We start from the raw sequence: 18737 nt of genomic DNA on the forward strand, positions 1-18737 counted from the left end.
GACAGAACAAAGAATAGATATTTAGGACTATTTGGTGAAGTGAACCCTCACAACATAGGTCTCATTCACACAAGGTGTGTTTGGGTGCATTGGACAGCAGTATCCATTGCAAACCCAATGAAAGAACAAGGAAATTTGCTTTATGCCTTATGGTTTCAGTTCACACCAGCATTGCATTGGAGTATGCTGAAAAAAAAAAGCGATAGAACGTGTCAAGCCTTGGTCTGGTGCCAGTGCTCCCCAGACACCAGTCTTCCAAGAGATAACAGGCTGAATGTGGACCCATATAATAAATTGCATAAATATTTCATGGGTCTCTGGTCAACCTAATCCCTAAATATGTAAAGTGGGACCTTTTTACTGTTATACCACAAGAGTCTGCTCATCCTCTGTCTTCTCGTGTGATATCTGTTTTAGGAACATTAGTTCAATTTTAGATTGCAACTGATTTCTTGGGTCCCACATAACCAGTAAATCATCTGTGAATAGTACAGTTTTGATCCCGTATTTGTCTATTCAAGCCCCTTGGAATAACTTTGATTTTTTTAGCGAGTGTACCAATGGCTTCATTGATATATTAAAGAGTAATGGAGATCACAATCTAATGTCGCTACCATAGTCATATGTCATTTATATAGTCTAAAGTCATTTTTGGGGGGAAGCCAATTAACCTAACTGATGGGGGGGGAAACGCATGCAGACACGTGGAGAACCTGCAAACTCCATGCAGATAGAGTCCTGGCTGAGATTCGAACCTGGGACCCAGCGCTGCAAAGGTCAGAGTGCTACCTCTTAGCCACCGTGCTGCCCATAGCTAAAGAGATCTGCAGATCTAGAGGTCTCCAATTAAGATTGTGGCGACTGATTTGTTCCAGACAGCGGGCACATTCTTGTTTGGTTCTTAGCCACTGTATTTTTAAAGACTCATCTGGTTTCTGTCTAAAGGAAAAGTATGATTTCTTCACCTTATGGTAGGGGTGTCAAACTCAAATACACAGTGGGACAAAATTAAAAACTTAGACAAAGTCGCAGTCCAAACTTGAAACTAAAATAGCACCACTACTACAATCCCCTTTGTCAAGAAAACAGTCCAATGCGGGGCCACGCATTGGCAGAGAGGCCACTGGTCTATAGACACGAGTGATGCCACTACTACAATTCCCGGCATTACTTGTGTGGGCCAGCTGCAATTCATATTGAGGTTTCCTTTGGGGGCCAAAAAAAGTACGTTGCTATCCAGATTTGGCCGGCGGGCCAGAGTTTGACACCCCTGCCTTATGGCATGTTTCCATATAATTTTTTAGGATTTCTGTTTTTCAAGAAGAAGCATAGGCCAGGATCTTGCCTCTCAACCCAACCTTTGTTGACTCCCAAATAAAAATTGATTTGTGTATGTGCTGAACAGAATGACTTTTTTTACTCCAACCACCATGAGGGAGAAGGGTGTCATTATGAGCACAGATTAGCTTGAATTAATGAGCTTTACAAACCCATGTGGAAATAAATGCTGGGGAATTTTTCCTCATTAGAACTTGGGAAGTGGCTTGGGCAAGCTATGTAATATGTTCAACATTACAAGAACAAGTACAACTACCAGCGATACCATGACTTGGATAAATAGGAACTTTCACAGAGCTTTATACACCATTACATACCTTTTAAATTGTAATTGATTTTTTTATTGTCTTTGCAGTGTTCTATTGGTATTTACATAAACGCTTTCTATAAATAGTTATTTTACCTATGGTTATATCAATGCAGGTCAGTGGGCCGAAATTCGAAAACAGCAAGCAATTAAAATACATATAATGAATATTACCAATGATTAGTGGCACACATTTATTTTATACAATATGTGCAGTGATTTTTTTGAGAATTGTATGTTACCATTGACTGAAAACCAGAATGTATTAAGAATGATTTCCATTGCAGACATGAATAGGATATCCTTTGTCCTCCTTCTGATGGTACTGGTATGGTTGGCCCAGTCTCACATTGTTCTGGAAGAGAAACAAGACAGAAGCATCAATTTAAGTGTTGCCAGGCTTCCAGACATTCTCCCACCCATCTCTATAGTCGGTGAGTAGCAGATACTAAATCTTGATCAATATTGGAGATAGATATCATTTGCATCAATTAAAGGAGCTGCAATTCACTGTTATTTGTTAATTTATATCTTGCAGATTTAAAAAAGTCTTCTGGGAAGGTGAACAGAGCAAAATCCAAAAGGAATAAATTAGCAAAGGTAGTTAAATTGGTCTAATGAAAATTTAAGCAACTTTTATGTTGGGTGTTAAAGTTTTTACTTTTTAATATTAGTCAAAACCAAATGGTTACAATTTTATTGTAAAGCTGAACTCTAGACCTAAAGAGGTAATTACAAAAATGTTTTGCAAAACTCACAAAAGATATAAATTTGCATTTTGTGCACTAAATGTCTTTGTGAACCCGGTTATTATTTTGTAAAAGAAGTAGGGGAGGGATTACTCTGCTACACTTAGCCTGGCAGAGGGCAAAGCTATGGGTGGAACAAAGCAGGTCTACCAACTACTGGACAGAACAAATTTCTAGCTGTTATCATAGTGGCCAAACTTGGCTCTATTGGGTTCACTGACAGTCCTAGTCAGTTGTCCTGGTTCCCCGCACCATACCTGTCATTGACAAATGTAATATGGCTAAGCCAATGAGGCTGACAGATGATGATAGCTGTCTTAGTACTGGACCAATTGGTTGGGCCAAGTTTATCAGTCAGTAAACATTGTGAGATGAGGCCCTCTCCTCCATCTTTGGCCCTTGCCACCATCGGGACGGGTGGCGGTCTGTTTTTTGCCAAAGAAGAAGTGGGTAAAATATTCTTGCCCCTTCCCTTTTTTGGCAAGCCAGATGAACTTTTCTGAATAGGAGAGGGAGCACACATTTTGGCTGCTCTATTTGAAGTCTATCAAAGGGTATGGTTTCATGGTTAGCGGAGCCCCACTTTTCCTGTCATTGAAAGGGGATATAGCATGGTTCAGCCAAACAAGCCATTAGGTTGTGACAGCTGTTATTGAGCCTTAAAGCCTCTTTTTGTAGAAATTGAAAAAAAACAGCTTGTCCGACACCCAAATATTACAACCTTTCAATAGGCCTAGAACCTTTTTAGATAGGAAATGTGGAAGCAAGTGTTTGCCCCTCTAATGTCTTCATGAATCTGGTTTTCAAAAAAGAAGGGGCAAAAAGTGTGTTGCCATCTTCCTGCAAAATATAATCACTCTGCCGGCTCCCTAAGGGCTTCATCCCCACAATGTAACTCCTGTGTTTTGTGGACGGTGTGCGGGCAATAGACATTTATTCCTTTCCTCACCCTATTCTTCAAAAACATGGCTCTATACACAAGAGAATTGACAACAGAGACAGAGAGAGTGAAAAAAAAGACACAAAACTGAAATAAAGCAAAAAGAAGAATGACAGACCAAACAATAATGAGGAGACGTGGCAGCGGTGGTAGAAGACTGTGCCGGACAAGAACAATGGTCTACAATGGACAGAATGCCTCCGTACACAGATATTGACATTACACCAGACAGAAGCAAATAAATTACATAAAAAGAAATCGGGCATCATCAAGAAATGACAACACTGGAGAAGAACTCTAACCCACTGGGAAACGTTATATGTATTATTTTGGTGTAATAAATTACCAATTACACATATGTGTGTTCAAATGCTTGATAGTTCAAGAACTCATGTTTCCACAACCTATAAGGGGGGTCCGCAGATATCAGCCCCCTTATCCTGGGAAATGAGTACAGGGATACATAGCACTCCTAACCTATTGCCAGAAAATGGTTAAATAAGTAGGAAAAAAAAAACCAGACTGTAAAATCATCCATTTCCATTCAATGCCAAGGCAAATCATCACGAAAAATGAACACAAGAGAAATTAAACTTTATTATTCTTTTCCAAATACTTACCTTTGCAGGGTTCACCAATGTCTAAATAGTATCCAAGAATGTCATCAGTCTCCCCTTTATCAGATTGCCCCAACACAATGACAGGAGCTCCACCCAGCTGAATGTCATTGCGTTCAGTTGGGGATATTGAGAACAAGTGAACATAGACCTTCTACAAACAATGCATATTGCTGGGTACCTAACTAGAGCCCAGTGACAAATATATTAAATTATATTATTCACGTTATTCATGTTTTCAATGCATTGTACTGACTGTTTTTCAATGTGACAGATGTCTGCATCCCCGGAGCCTGGTATTTTCTCCTGTAACACCACATGTCACTACAGTGCCCCTAGTGGTCAGGTGAAACCAAAAGAAGGAAAAGTGTGTCTTTGGGCTCTTGATATTCAGAAAGCAACATTTCCATGAACAGGCTGGTAATAATGAAAATGTTTTTATTTTATATATATATGATACACAAAACTTCTTTGCTTTCACCTGCTGAATACTAGTTAGAAAAAACGTAATGCTGCCATGGAGCTATCAGAGGAAGAAAACAGAGAAATGTTCTAAATCACATATAAGTGCGAGATATTTAGGTATTCTTGGTGATTACTACTGATATAAAGATCACTGAGATGTTAAATATCTTCTGAGAAGAATGTAGGCAGCACAATCCCCTGATTAGTTGAAATGACAATGTAACCTTCGGGCTGGGGCCAAACATGGGCAACAAGACTGCCCTGTCTGTAAAGTAAGGTGGTAAAAGGTTCCCAAAGATAAAATCTCTGAAACTTTCCTGGCCAAAGTGACAGCCATAAAATGTTGCCTTCAGCGACAGCTCTTGACCTTAGTCTGAATTCATCTCATGAGAGTAAAACTGAGCACAAGGTAGATTCCCTTTCAGATTTATTTGCTTCCATGGAAAACAATTCTTTAGGAATACTTTAACGGATTAAACAAATGATGGTAATGAGTGACCACCAATAACCATCAAACGTTGAGACAGCTAAAACCTGACTTTTTAGTGTGTGGAACCTATCATAAGGACTTCTAGAATAAGTTGCATTTGTGGGAACACTGCTTTCTGGGAATCAGAATGGAACATTACGTCCAAAAAAAAGGTCCTACTGAGTTCGGAACTCTCTGGATTCTGAGGCCAGGGTGCCAGTAATTACACCATTGGATACCCCCTAGAAAGAATAAGCAAAAGCTTGAAATTATTGCCAAACTTGATTGGAGGTGGGATTAGTAATAGCTTTCCTGGCTTTAATATGGGTTTTCCTCACCCTTTCATAGCAGCCCAGGTGCATCAGCCTTTGCCTTTTAAGGTCTAGGACATCGGGTGCAGCTTTTATGGATTTGAACCTTTTTTCCTTCAACCTTATGAAAGAAGATCCAGATGAACTTTGAGATGAAGGGGAGCCCAAACACAAAGCTGCCTTTGAAGCAGGTATCACGGCCATCTGGAGCAGTGGGGGTGAGTTGATAAAAGGTCAGCTTTCTTAAGGGACACTTCAGGAACCAGTGAATGAATGACACCGGGGTAAATGCAGTCCATTTGCAGCTCATCTAAGCTCATGTTGCTTGCATGGCAAGGTAACCTTAAAATTAAGTTCTCTAGTTTGTGGTTTGTTAGAAATGAAGCAGTTGTGAGAAGAAGGACCAATAGCCCACAGTCCTGCAATATTCATACAAGGATGGAGGAAAGGAGCCTCTGTGGTGCAATTTGATGAAATGAAAGTGATATAGCCTTATGGTGGAGAGTGATCTTAACAATGTAAGTAACAACTATAGAGTTTGCAACTAGAGGAGTTTTGGATCCTTTTTCTTACCAACAGCGTCTGATAGAAGATTCCTCTGTGTCACGGGGTTTCTACTTTTCTTGCATAAATATGGGCTCACAGATCTTATACCAACACACCTGTGTAGCTGTAGTATTGTTCTCTCTCTCCCAAGGAAGCCCATAAGGCGAAATGCATCGGGCCCTAAAAATAATTTGCTATTCTCCACATTTGGGAACTATGCTTTGTGACAACTAGAAGTTTGATAATATTTAGCACATCCTCCAGAACCCACAAAGACAGCTGGGACTGGAATTGTATTTTTGTGATTTTTATTTTGCACTTGAATAAGTCTAATATTGTTTTGTATGAAATGTTTCTGTACATAACTACCTAAACATTAAGCTATTAAATAGCAAAATTGCCAAAAGAATATTCTACTTCTTTCTTTCCTTTTATTCTGATGCAATTGTTACCTAATGATTTATAAGGAGAGAATGACAACTAAGAAGATCTTGTCTGTTCAACCACCATAGCATAATGGCTTTCATTTCCTTTCTAGAGAGATGGAGACCTCTGGGGCCCAACTGTCTTTTCGTTATTGCTGAGACTAGTGTGCCCCTGTCTTTAAGGAATCTTCTCACCTTGATTGACATTGTCCTAAGGTACAGTAATAATCACCCCTCGTTTTCACATGCATCATATTCTCTAAATTGGTCTCTTGAATAATCAGGCATCTTTCCTTTGGAATGAATCCTCACTTCCCACCAGTAAGTCTGGCAAAAGCATAATCCAGTTTATCACTGAAGAGGATCTCTCTCTCTCATAGGGAACTCAATACCACTCTCTCTTGCTGATGCTCCTCTCTGGGTGACTTTTAGAAACTTAACCTGAACAGTGGACAGTCATTTACTCTAACCAGGTAGGTGACCACACCAGTAGTGAGAGTATACAGGATGAAAAAGAAAGAACACTATGGACCTGATTTATTAAAGCTCTCCAAGTCTGGTGAGAATACACTTTCATTAGGAAATCTGGGTGATCCAACAAACCTGGAATGGATCTGTTCCAGGATTCAAAACATTTGTTAGCAATTGACTTTGAAGAAATCCATTTAATGAGGAGGAAATTAAATTCATTGCTCTAGAGAAGGTATACGTAGATCCAAGAAGTGGTGATACTGATAAGAAAATCTTACAGAAAGAAACTAGGCGCATCTTTGAATTGGGAGCCACCAAATTTCCCGGTTTCAATGAATGCTTAAGCTTTAAGCCCTTTTTGTAGAATTTATACTATTATAGGGTTGTAGGTTTTTTTTGGTTTTTGTTTTTCTGTGTTGTGAATTTATTATTAAATTTATACTTTGTGGTTAAATATAAAAACATATAATTTGTATACATTGCATGATTTTTAAAATTAACTGAGATTCCTATATTGGACCATGGATGCTTGTATTCCTATTAGGGATGAGGGCTAAACAAAAAGGATTTTACACGATGATAGTGTTTTTAGAATAAATACATTACTCAGTCTTCAGATTACATGTAATACATCAAAGAAGCTAAAAATAACCCCCATCTGCCCAAAATACACCAAAATTTGATATATTAACCCGGGGTTTATTATCAAAGCAGATCATGTTCACTCTGAAAGGAAATTTTCACTTATCTTTGTGATTGATGTGAGACAAAGTTATAGCTCACTTTGCAATAAATTTTTATTTGGATTTTTGATCACACATGATTATGTATTTACAGAGAGTTTTCTTATTTCATCTCATTCACAAAATAAATTATATGTTTTTTTTTAAAGTGAACATAAATCTACTACTTTAGTAAATCAGAGTCAGATGGGATGATTTACTAAACCCATGCTGTTTACTAAATTACCAATCTACAAGAGATAATTCAATGAGACTTGTGGTTACTGTGCAAAGAATTCCCAAACTGGTGCATGGAAATTTAAGGGACATTTTTCTTGTACATGACTGAAGGGTTGAACTTCTACCACTATTGTCATTGCAGAGTGATAATTCATTTTGCTGCTTTGTGAACACATTGAACTACTTTAGATATTTAGAGTCAGATTCCAGGTTTGCTGGATCACCCAGCTTCACTTTAGAAAGTGTATTCTCCCCAGTCTTGGAGAGCTTTAATAAATCAGGCCCAGAGTTTGGTCAATATCATTTCTCATGTTCAATTTGAAAATCAATGATTTGATATTTAATGATAGATTTAAAGAACTGCAGACAAATATTTCACCTGAGTGAATCACAAGCCCCCCTTTCTATTCACTCTGGTCAAATATTACTCTGCAGTCCTTTAAATCTAAATTTATTTGAAAGTCAAGCTTGTTATCCCTGAGAGAGTAAGCATGTGACCTTTCCTTCCTGTCAATACGGGGCCCCAGTGGCGCTGGAGCGACTAAAAAAGAGGGGTCGGAAAGTTCATCCACACCATACCTACCCTCAACAGTATGTTTCCATAGTTCGAAGAAGTATAGAAGGTCAGAACCTCTTCCACTGAAAACATATGGGGTTATAATAATATAGGAGGGCCACAAGAATCTCACCCTAAGGTCATCCAAACTACTAGGGATGTCACAACCCTACTGTTCTGACATTTGAGGTCCTTTACAGAATTTCGGAGGCCAAGGTGGAAGGATCAATAGGATCTTGGAAGACCTCATCAATTTTGAAGTGACTGTCACTGAGACTGTAGCCAGTTGCTAGATGTTTTGATATAGAGGTAGGCCATTCATCAGTTTCACCAACTTTAATATTGGCAGCACACACCGTGTATTATGTGCTAGAATGCATCAGGACATACAATGGGGTCTGCAAGGCCCTGGGGTTTTGGTATCGTCCTACAAGATCAAGGAAGGTTAAGGAGTATAAAATATAACTAATTCCAAGTACTGTCACATGAACAATGGAGTCACGTAGCTCCCCCTGGTTGCTGACAACAGCCGTTGCAGTTATGGCTGCAGGGGAACAGTGGGAACAGTAATTATTACTGGGTTGCGGGTTAGCATTGTAGAAATGGTTGCACAAATACTGTTAATTTGTCCTGCATAGGCAAGGTGATAGTGCTTTTACACACTTGGTAAAGAAAAGGCAAATAATAAAAATTCTATCCATTTCTTGAAATATTTTCATTTTTTGAAATGTAATAATTTTTTTTTTTTAGCATTTTGTCCCACACTTACCTAAATATGATATTGTACCTTGTTGCTATAGAAATTGCTAGCTCTGATCCAGAAAATATTCTCAATATGACCTTGAGATATCATCTATACGATTCATTACTGGATCCAAGGAAGTATGTTCGAAGCATTCTGCAGATTTTATTAGGACCGGGGAAGACAATTGCTAACTATTCCTATGGGAAAGGTGGCAAGCTGGCCGGTGTTATTGGAGATCAGTGTTCTTCCACAACAATCCCAATAGCCCAAATCCTGGGACAGATGTGTCCAGGTCAGTGATAAATCCTTTAATACTCTGTAAGACCTTTTTAAATCAACTCAAAGCTTCAGAAATGGATTTTAAAAAAAAGTTGTTGAAAAGTAACTAGTTATTTTTATACGTTATTTAGCAAAGTTTGAAACATATTAATTTGAGAGTTGTGGATGAATTTACTAAATCCCAGGTAATTCTTAATATTAAAACAAAACAGTATTTATATAGCACCAACATTTTATGCAGCGCTGTACATTAAATAGAGGTTGCAAATGACAGACAAATACAGACAGTGATACAGGAGGAAAGGACCCTGCCCCAAAGAGCTTACAATCTAGTAGGTGGGGGAAGTATCACACAATAGGAGGGGGATATGTAGTGGTGGGAAGTAGTGATGGTTTCAAAAAACAGAAAAGGAAGGCCAGGCAAGTTTGAAAAAATGGGTTTTGAATGCTATTTTAAATGACCAGAAAGTAGGAGCAAGCCGGATAGGACGAGGAGACCATTCCAGAGAGTCGGGGGGCTTTTGAAAAGACTGGGAGCAGTGCGTGTAATGAAGTTATGAATGAGGAAGTCATTAGTAAGTCAATAGAGGAGCCATGGGAGGGGATTTTTCTATCAGGTCAGAAAGGTAAGTGGGCCAAAAATTGTGGAGGGATTTGAAAGCAAAGCACAGGAGCTTAAATTTGATTCTAAGATGAAATGAAAACCAATGAGGTGAACTACAAAAAGATGCAGCGGAAGAGTGGTGGGAAAGATTGAAAAGTCTGGCTGCAGCATTCATCAGAGGAAAGGAGAAGGAGCAGGGAAAAGTTGCCTTGAGACTTAGCTCTGATGAGGACATTGGACACTTTAGTAAGGGATGTTTCAGTGGAATGGGCCGCTCACCAGACTGGAGAGACAGTTGGTGGAATTTAAAAGTCTGCAAATCACAAACATCTAGATAAAAACTTTGTTAGTTTAAAATTGGCTATTTGATATAAACATTACCTTGTAAAGCAGTGACTGTTTAGTCACAGATGAGCCAATAATTTGAAGAAATGGATAACCCCGCTCTCCTTTTATAAATAAGTGTGCTTATAACAGCCAGCCAGTGTGTGCTGAAGCAGTGGCTGCCCATGAATTTTGTTTCATTCTTAATAGCTCCACAAAGGGCAGAAATTAAAATCCAGGATCCATAGATCTTGATGGTGTACTGAAAATGTTATAAATTTAAAGAAATGTACAGGAACCTGTGTAACACCAAAACCAGGAAGATTCACATCCAATGAAAGAGCACCCCAGGCTCCTGAATCAACAAGAATAAGTTGGAAATTCTATTGTAATCTTTAAAGCTTGATATTAGGAATTGTAAAAAGAATCATAAAAAGTTTTAGTTAAGTAAAAATAAATTTTAACCAAAGTAATATCCTAGTTATGGGGAAATCATTTCATCATTTCGCAGATGTTATACTAAGAGGCAGGAATAATGGCATATAGTTATATCTTCTTTGTACAAGGTAAAGTGTTTTCTTACAATGGTCACAGACAGATTATTTCACATGTTATTGACTTTATCATACCTCTAGTTTCTATAAACTGTTTTCATATTTGGTAGCATAGTCTTTAATTTGCTCAATTTAAACATTTCCTCATTTAAACATTTTGGGTAGCCTTCCACGCACTTCATACAATAGGTTTCAGTAATGTCTGCCTATTCCCTCTAGCAGAACTGCTGTAACTAGGGCAGAAGTAAGCCTCCTTGCTCGTTTTTCAGTTCTGCCCACAAATTTTCAATCAGGTTGAGGTCAGGTCTTTGAGATGGCCACTTCAATAACTTGACCTTGTTATCCTTAAGTCAGGGTCATTGTCCATTTGGATAACCCTATTAAGGCTAAGTTTCAGCTTCCTTGCTGAACTCTTGAGCTGTTTTTGGAATATACCGTATGCTTAACTGTATGTAAACTTCTGACTTCAGAGCCTTAAGCATCTCCATCTCTAGAGCAAGAGGTTTCGCGCTTGCTCCCTCAAGAAATCCAGTGGATAGGCTGCTGTAAAGAATTTTCAATGTGAAACTATATTTTTGAGACAAGAAGAATATAAGACGTGAACTAAAAAATGAGTGAGTTACTGATGGGTTTTAAGGTCCAAAGACCATTGGTGGCACAGAAAAGGTGATTTTAGCACATTCTAGAGAATAGTGTTGCTGTTCGCTTTTGGACTGATCATGAACTCAGCCTTAACATTACACATTCTGTTCAGTTCTACCCAAAAAACAATAATATTCAACCACAATAACAGAAAATTGAAAACATGCCTGTAATTTTTCCTTTGCTCCATGTCAGCATGAATGGGTTACTACCCTTTCCCCTCCTACGTTTAGGACCATTACTAAATAAATTCAAGGTGGTCCTTGTGTCTGGTTTTCCATAACTAGTCCTCTACTTGGGCAAGAGTCTTTCCTCCATGCTGACTTGCTGAAAGTAGGCATCTCTCATATCCATGGACAGTAGCCAATCTGCTGTCTAAATATCCTGGATACAAATTTGAAGGGATCTCATCTTGAAGGTGTTTTATGGATTTGTTGAGGTGCCTTAAATTAAACACAAGTCTTCACTCTCCTGTCTTTTTCTGTAGATGGAGGAAGAACAGGAAGTAGATGACAATGTACTTGACCTAACATGAGTTGAAGTCATGGAGCAACAGAACCACAAGAAAGAAGAAGAATAAAAAAGTTTGTACAGCAGCAACTTTCTGGGATCAGATTTCTGCAGAAAGAAAAAAAAAACAACGCTGTCTACAAACAGCAGTATAGTTTGCAATCAGGGAAAAAATGTCCCCAAATTAAACAGACTTTAAATAGCTAAATAAGGTTTTAGAATGCCCCTACTTTAAAAATCCAATAACTTTGAATGATTTTGTCTCAATACCTGTTTAGAGGCCAATTTTTTACCAGATGGGAAGTAAAGGAAAATCTCTAATTGAACCTCTGGGTTCCAATCCTAAAATTCTGAAACAACATATTTTGGGTACATGTACTCTTTAAAAAAAAGTGTCAACTAAATCAACTTTAAATGTAATCTAAAAATAAAATAACACTATTCCTCTTCTTTCCAGATGAGTTATGGAGGTACAGGTGACAGACGGCTTTACCCGCATCTGTTGAGAACCGTTACCGATGATGACGTCTATTGTTTCGCTATAGCTAAACTAGTAAAACATTTTGGCTGGACATGGGTTGGGATAATATTCTGAGATGATGATACTGGAGAGAATGAATTGAGAATTCTGAAGAGACATCTAAGTGTCCAGGGTGTATGTGTGGCTTTTGAAATAAGAATAGTTATGATATCTGCCATCTTGGAAAGTTGGGAACACAAGATCAAAGATGTGCCTTGTAATGTTATAATTATGTGTGGTTCCTTCACAGGCAATGCACATTTTTATCTAATGAAATACTCCAGGACGAATAGTAACTTTGGGATAATTCTTCCCCCAACCTGGAATGCATTAGACTTCATCGCAGCCAGTGCATTCCTTCCTTTTGTAACAATTTTAAGAATTGAGATTTTTGATTCTCTGTTTCAGCGTAAATAAATTAATTCTCAAGAGAATCTACATTTACAAGGTATAAAAATCGAACCACTGATGACCAACAATGTATTCATTAATAGATGATAATCCATTCACACAATATTCTACCCGGGAGGTGGAAGCCGGGGCTTCTGATGATTCCCAGCAGGTGTTTTATGCAGTAGGCATCATGGCTGAAGCAATACTTTCTTTTACAAATGAAATCACAAGTTTAACATTAACAGATTCAATGCGGTAAAATATTACAGTTTAACAATGGGTCAAAGACTTTTACCAGATGTCTAATTTTTGTGATAAGTACCCTCCAGTGCTTTAAAACTAAGCTCCAGCACTGAATTTGGAGACGTATCAGCTATTTAATCAATAAAAATGGCAGACAATATCTAAAATTGTTTGATTTTGTAAAAAGCTATATTTGAAATATATTTCACATTATATAAAAAAACTCATTTTCAAAAAATGTTCGTGATATATTAAAAAAGCAAAGTATTTTTTTAATAACATATGAAATATATTTAAACTTTAGCATTTTACAAACTCAGATATTTTGGAGAAAATATTTAAACGCTGAAACACCTCATTTTAATTCATTAGATTGATGATAATTTTAACAGCCACAATGACATTTTCTGCTATTGCTAATCAAGGACAGAGATATTAAAAAAGTTAAAAGAAGGGGCAAACAGTGATTGCCAAGGTACCATTTTGTGCTAGTGCTAATCACGGATAGAGGTTGGAGCTAATAGAGAAATAGAGGATAATAAAAATGTTTATCCCATATTCTGTTACACACAGGCAGCTTTTCCCATCATGAAGTAACAATTTGCCTATTTCTAGTGATTTTTCAACAAAAATAGGATTTTCTTTTAATCTGAGTTGGATTTATAGCTCATATTTTCAACTCTCATCCATCGTAAGCAGAATAGAATGAACCAAGAAGTAGTTACTTAAAAAAAATAGATATATCCCACCCCCCAATAGTAAACAGAAAAGGAAAAAAGGTAGTATGGGTTCTTTTGGTAAATTAGTTTGTATTGATGAACAAATTTGCAAAACAGATGAAAACTACATTTTACACATAATTGTAGTCCCGACCCCATAACTTTCAGTGGGTTCAATAGGACATGGTACTAAATAAACGCCTTCTAAATATTTTGAATGTCAAAAAGTTCCAGAGAAGAAGAAAAGAAAAATGTGAATCATATAGTGAAATTAGTCTCTGGTCCTGACGCGTTTCACCAGCTAGGCTTTCTCAGGGGATGCCTGAAACAGACTAATGCGGAAAAGCATACAATAAAAACCTTACTGAATGAATACAGCAAATACTCAAAAGCTAGTATAAAAGGAAAGAAACATTGTATTTTGCAACAAAGGAGTCACATAAGCTAAAACATACTTGAGGAAAAATGATATGGAGAAGTAAGGTATGGAACGAAGGGTCTCTCTCCCCATCCCCCTTTCCCCTCCTGCCCTAAAATAAAGTAAAAATGCAATTCATAAGCATATGTGTAGAGACAGTAGGGGTTATTTTATTTCTTTTTTCACCAGAAACATGTTCTCACAGCTTTCCTTAACACCTTCCCCAAGCAATGTTCATTAAAATACTTTAATTTTCATTATTGGAAAAACCACATGTATTTTCATTTTTCCACTTGAGACATTTTACTCTTAGACCCCTCCTGGTACAATTGTGTTTCTTGACTATTGTTTCGATGCTTTTAGTGTAATAGAGATACAAATCAACAATTTACATAAATAAAGTAAATGAAATATAAGTAATTTTCTCAAGGTTTTCTGTACCCTCTAATTGTATAAATATATAAAAGAAAGGAAAAATCCATCTGCAAGGAAGAATAATCATACTCTGTTTAGTTTAGCCTGGTACATATAGGCATTTATAGAGCCGTTTATGATGATGTTGGTGGGTACATACCATGGGCCAAAAAGGAAGGGCAACTTTCCATCGACTCATCAGATAACATAACATGGACCCAAAGTGCTAACAAGGTAAGGAAATTTACATCTGACCCCCAATTGTAATTCTGTAATTCTGCATGTATGGAACTCATACAATTTTATATAGAAAAAGTTAATCTGAAACACTAATTTCTTAAGCCACTCCTTAAGTATATTTCTTAAAGCCAAATAGACCTTCTATCCTTAATCAGAATCCAACAAAAGATGTGCAGTTTTGTAGTAGCCACACTCTGAAAAGGAAAGCCGGTGGTACTGCATGCTGTAGAGCAGTGTTTCCTAACCTTTCTTATTCGCGGCACATATTTTACAATTAGAAAAATCCCGCGGAACACCACCAAAAAGTCAGACACGTAAATTAGCTACCTGCTGCCATCTAGTGGAAGAGTTTTTTTTGGTTCTGCCTATCACTATACATCGCTGTTTTTTCAGTTTTGTTAAATTTCAGCCTGATATGACTTAAATTCTCCATGACTTAGTTGAAGCGTATTTGGCACCATTACAGCCTTGAGTCTATTTGGGTGATGATGCAATTAGCTGCACAATTGGTTTGGGGGATATTCTGTTATTCTTCGTTGTAAATGCTCCCAAGCTCAGTCAAGTTGGATGGGGACATTCGGTGGACAGCAAAGTCATTCCAGAAATGTTCAATAAGGTTAAAAAAATAATTGAAACAAATGTAGCATCAGGTTGCAATATAACACAGTTTAAAAAAGTATAGCAGCTCTGAATACTTTTTGAAGCCACTGCGTATATATATTTACAAATATATAATATACTAGCCTTGCAATATATAAATATTTACTTTATTATTTGCTTCAGTAAGTGATTCTTTGCAGAAGTCCCATAAAGCTTTACTCAAGCACCAGGGGACATGAGGACATGGAAGTCCCACCAAAGATACCAAACGAGAGAAAAGTGCTTAATATCAGGGCAATGAGTTAATAAATATTACTATACTGACCTTCATGTTGAAAAATTCACATTGTAATAATAACCTTTACTTACTTTTAGAAGCCGGAATCTCGGTGCACGGACTTTTGGTTACCTGGATACAGGGAAAAGCCGGGATCTTCCATCCACCCATGCTGCTACGACTAAGTCCCGTGTTTGGATGGGGAGATCTCCAATAACACTGGTATACCCTGTTTTTGTATATAACTGGATTAAGGAAATGTTCCTAGGCTCAAATCAGGTTTATATCAAAGAGCAGTGTTTCTCGAACATTTTAACATGGAGGAACCCTTTAAATGACTTTCAGGTCTTCAGGAAAACCCTTATATAATTATTATATCAACAGCTGACATTATATTAGCATGGTGATCAGTGGGAAGAATGCCTATACAAAAATAAATTGCTGGTCATTTCAGCATAGATCAGCCAATAAAGGGCTCAGTTGTCTGTTCATTGGTCAATGGTGGTTCTTTTCATCCAGAAAACCCTGTGCACCTGGTATGTTCTGTTATGTTCCTATAAAACTAGGCTTAAAAAGTGTATTGTATAAAAAAAAAAACTCACACAACAAAAAAATATTCACTAATATGTGACAATTATTTCAAATCCTCGGGCACAGAAAATTAGTTAACTCCTTTTACACCTTGGTTGTTCTTGGTCTTCCAATTTAACATTATTAGCGGAAAACAACTAAGCAGTTTTTTCCACCATTTTCATGGGGCATGGTTCTCTGAGAGCCTATGTATGGGTATGGTAGAGTCAAGTTGTTGCATTAAATGACCTTTTTCATAATTGAACAAGAGGACGCTTTTTGAGTCTGGAGGAAAAGAAGTTTAGGATCCGGATAAGGAAGGGATTCTTCACTGTAAGGGCTGTGAAAATGTGAAATCGGCTCCTTCAGGAAGGAGTTTCAACAACTACTATATATTGCTTTAAGAAAAAGCTGGATGAAAAAGCTAGAAGCACAGAATATAACTGGGGATTAACGATTTAAAAGACTGCTGATCCAGGGAACATCCGATTGCCTCATGGAATCAAGAAGGATTTTTTTTTTTTTTTGTTAAAGCAAATTGTAGCAAGATTTTTTTTTTGCCTTCCTCTGGACCACCTATGTCCATAGGGTTTTATATCTGGGAGATTTTTATTTCCCTAGTAGGTGAACTTATGGACTTGTGTTTTTTCAACCTGACCTACTATGTACTAGGAATGTCCGGACATATAAAGCTTTTGGTGCCAAGTAGCTCACTATATCTACACCAGTCAGCAATTCTTATAAAAAGAGACCTTTCAAATTCCAAATAAGCCATCTTCAGACCCAGGGGGCAGGTAAAGGGGATGATTCCCTGTCCCCGATCTATAGGATCCCCCGCTTTTGAAAAAGTCATTATCCTACAACATCCAGGAGGGTACTACATGTCCACTCCCCAATTTTTCCTGGCTCCATATCTTAGTAAGGGTTTGGCATACAAATAGTTAAAATATAATATTAATAAATAAAACAATCACCTTCAGCTTTCAAGCATTCCAAGAATGTAATATGAATGAATTGTGTATTAACTTTTATTGCCTACCCAGCAAGTGTGGTAAGAATACTATGTCAAAATGAGCAGCATAAAAGCAAATACAAATTAAATGATTTTGCCTATTACTATTCCTACTACACATTTCCACATTTCAGAATAAAACATTAAAATAGAATAATACATTAAAATTAAATTCAAATCTATTATTGTTGCATCTGATTCTCTTGGCAGATGCTGAGAACTGTATCAAATGTGAAGAGGATGAATAGTCTAATGACACGAAGGATTGGTGTATTCCAAAACCATTGGAATTTCTCCTCTACAGAGAAATTATCTCAATAATATTTATAACAATTTCTGTCTCATTCTGCATTGTGACTCTCTTAGTGATGGGGTTTTTTATATTATATCTGAATACTCCCATTGTCAAAGCTAATAACAGAAAAATGAGTTTTGTTCTCCTTGTCTGCATCTTGTTGAGCTTCCTCTGTGTGTTCTTGTTCCTTGGTCAGCCCCTGGATATAACCTGTATACTGCGTGTCATGACATTTGGAGTCATCTTCTCCATAGCCGTCTCCTCTCTCCTGGCCAAAACAATCATGGTTTACATTGCTTTCAGAGCCACCAAACCTGGCAGCTACTGGAGGAAATGGATTGGAGTCACACTGGCCAATTCCATAGTATCGTTGTGTTCATCTGTTCAGGGTATAATATGTCTTATTTGGATGTCTGTATCTCACCCCTTTCAGGAAATGGACACTCACTCTTATCAGGACAAAATTGTCATTCAGTGTAATGAGGGGTCAGTTATCGGGTTCTACTCCGTGTTGGGTTATATGGGGTTTCTGGCAGCTGTGAGTTTTGTTCTGGCTTTCATGGTGAGGACATTACCGGACAGTTTTAATGAGGCCAAGTACATCACCTTCAGCATGCTGGTGTTCTGCAGTGTGTGGATTGCCATGATCCCGGCCTATCTGAGCACCAGAGGGAAATACATGGTGGCTGTGGAGGTATTCGCCATATTGGCCTCCAGTGCTGGGCTTCTAGGATGTATATTTCTCCCAAAATGTTTTATTATCCTATTTAGGCCAGAACTAAATACACAAGAGGATTTATTAAAAAAAACAATAGATTTTAGACTAAATTTTCATTATCATTAAGTCCTAATCCTCTTTTACTGAAATAGTTATGTTTGTGTTTTTAGCATTTATAACATTTTTATGATCATTCTTTAAATCAAGGAAATGGAAATAAAACAAATAAATGCAGAGAAATAAATTATATACAACAGTTGGAATAGAGAAAGGAAATTGAAAGACAGGCTTTTAGTGAAACTTAATTAATTGATAAACTCAAGTGTTTATTTAGTGAACATGTTTGTGGTCTAAGCTATACATAGATCTGCTGTGCTAGAGATTCTGCAGATACAAATTATCTAGGTTAAAACATAAATGTCAGCTTAAGTTACACAGTGGTTAAGCAGATATGAACAGGAGAAGTTACTTGGTGCCCGACACATTTTGCCCACGGCTTCCTCA

At 37.4% G+C, this 18737-nt stretch overlaps 1 pseudogene; it reads left to right on the top strand.

Annotated features, from left to right (window-relative positions):
* Positions 1-1934: 1934 nt before the first annotated feature.
* LOC140327588 (vomeronasal type-2 receptor 26-like) lies at positions 1935-18359 on the top strand (annotated as a pseudogene).
* Positions 18360-18737: the final 378 nt, after the last annotated feature.

The sequence above is a fragment of the Pyxicephalus adspersus genome, chromosome 3 (assembly GCF_032062135.1).
Source record: "Pyxicephalus adspersus chromosome 3, UCB_Pads_2.0, whole genome shotgun sequence".
NCBI classification, from domain to species: domain Eukaryota; kingdom Metazoa; phylum Chordata; class Amphibia; order Anura; family Pyxicephalidae; genus Pyxicephalus; species Pyxicephalus adspersus.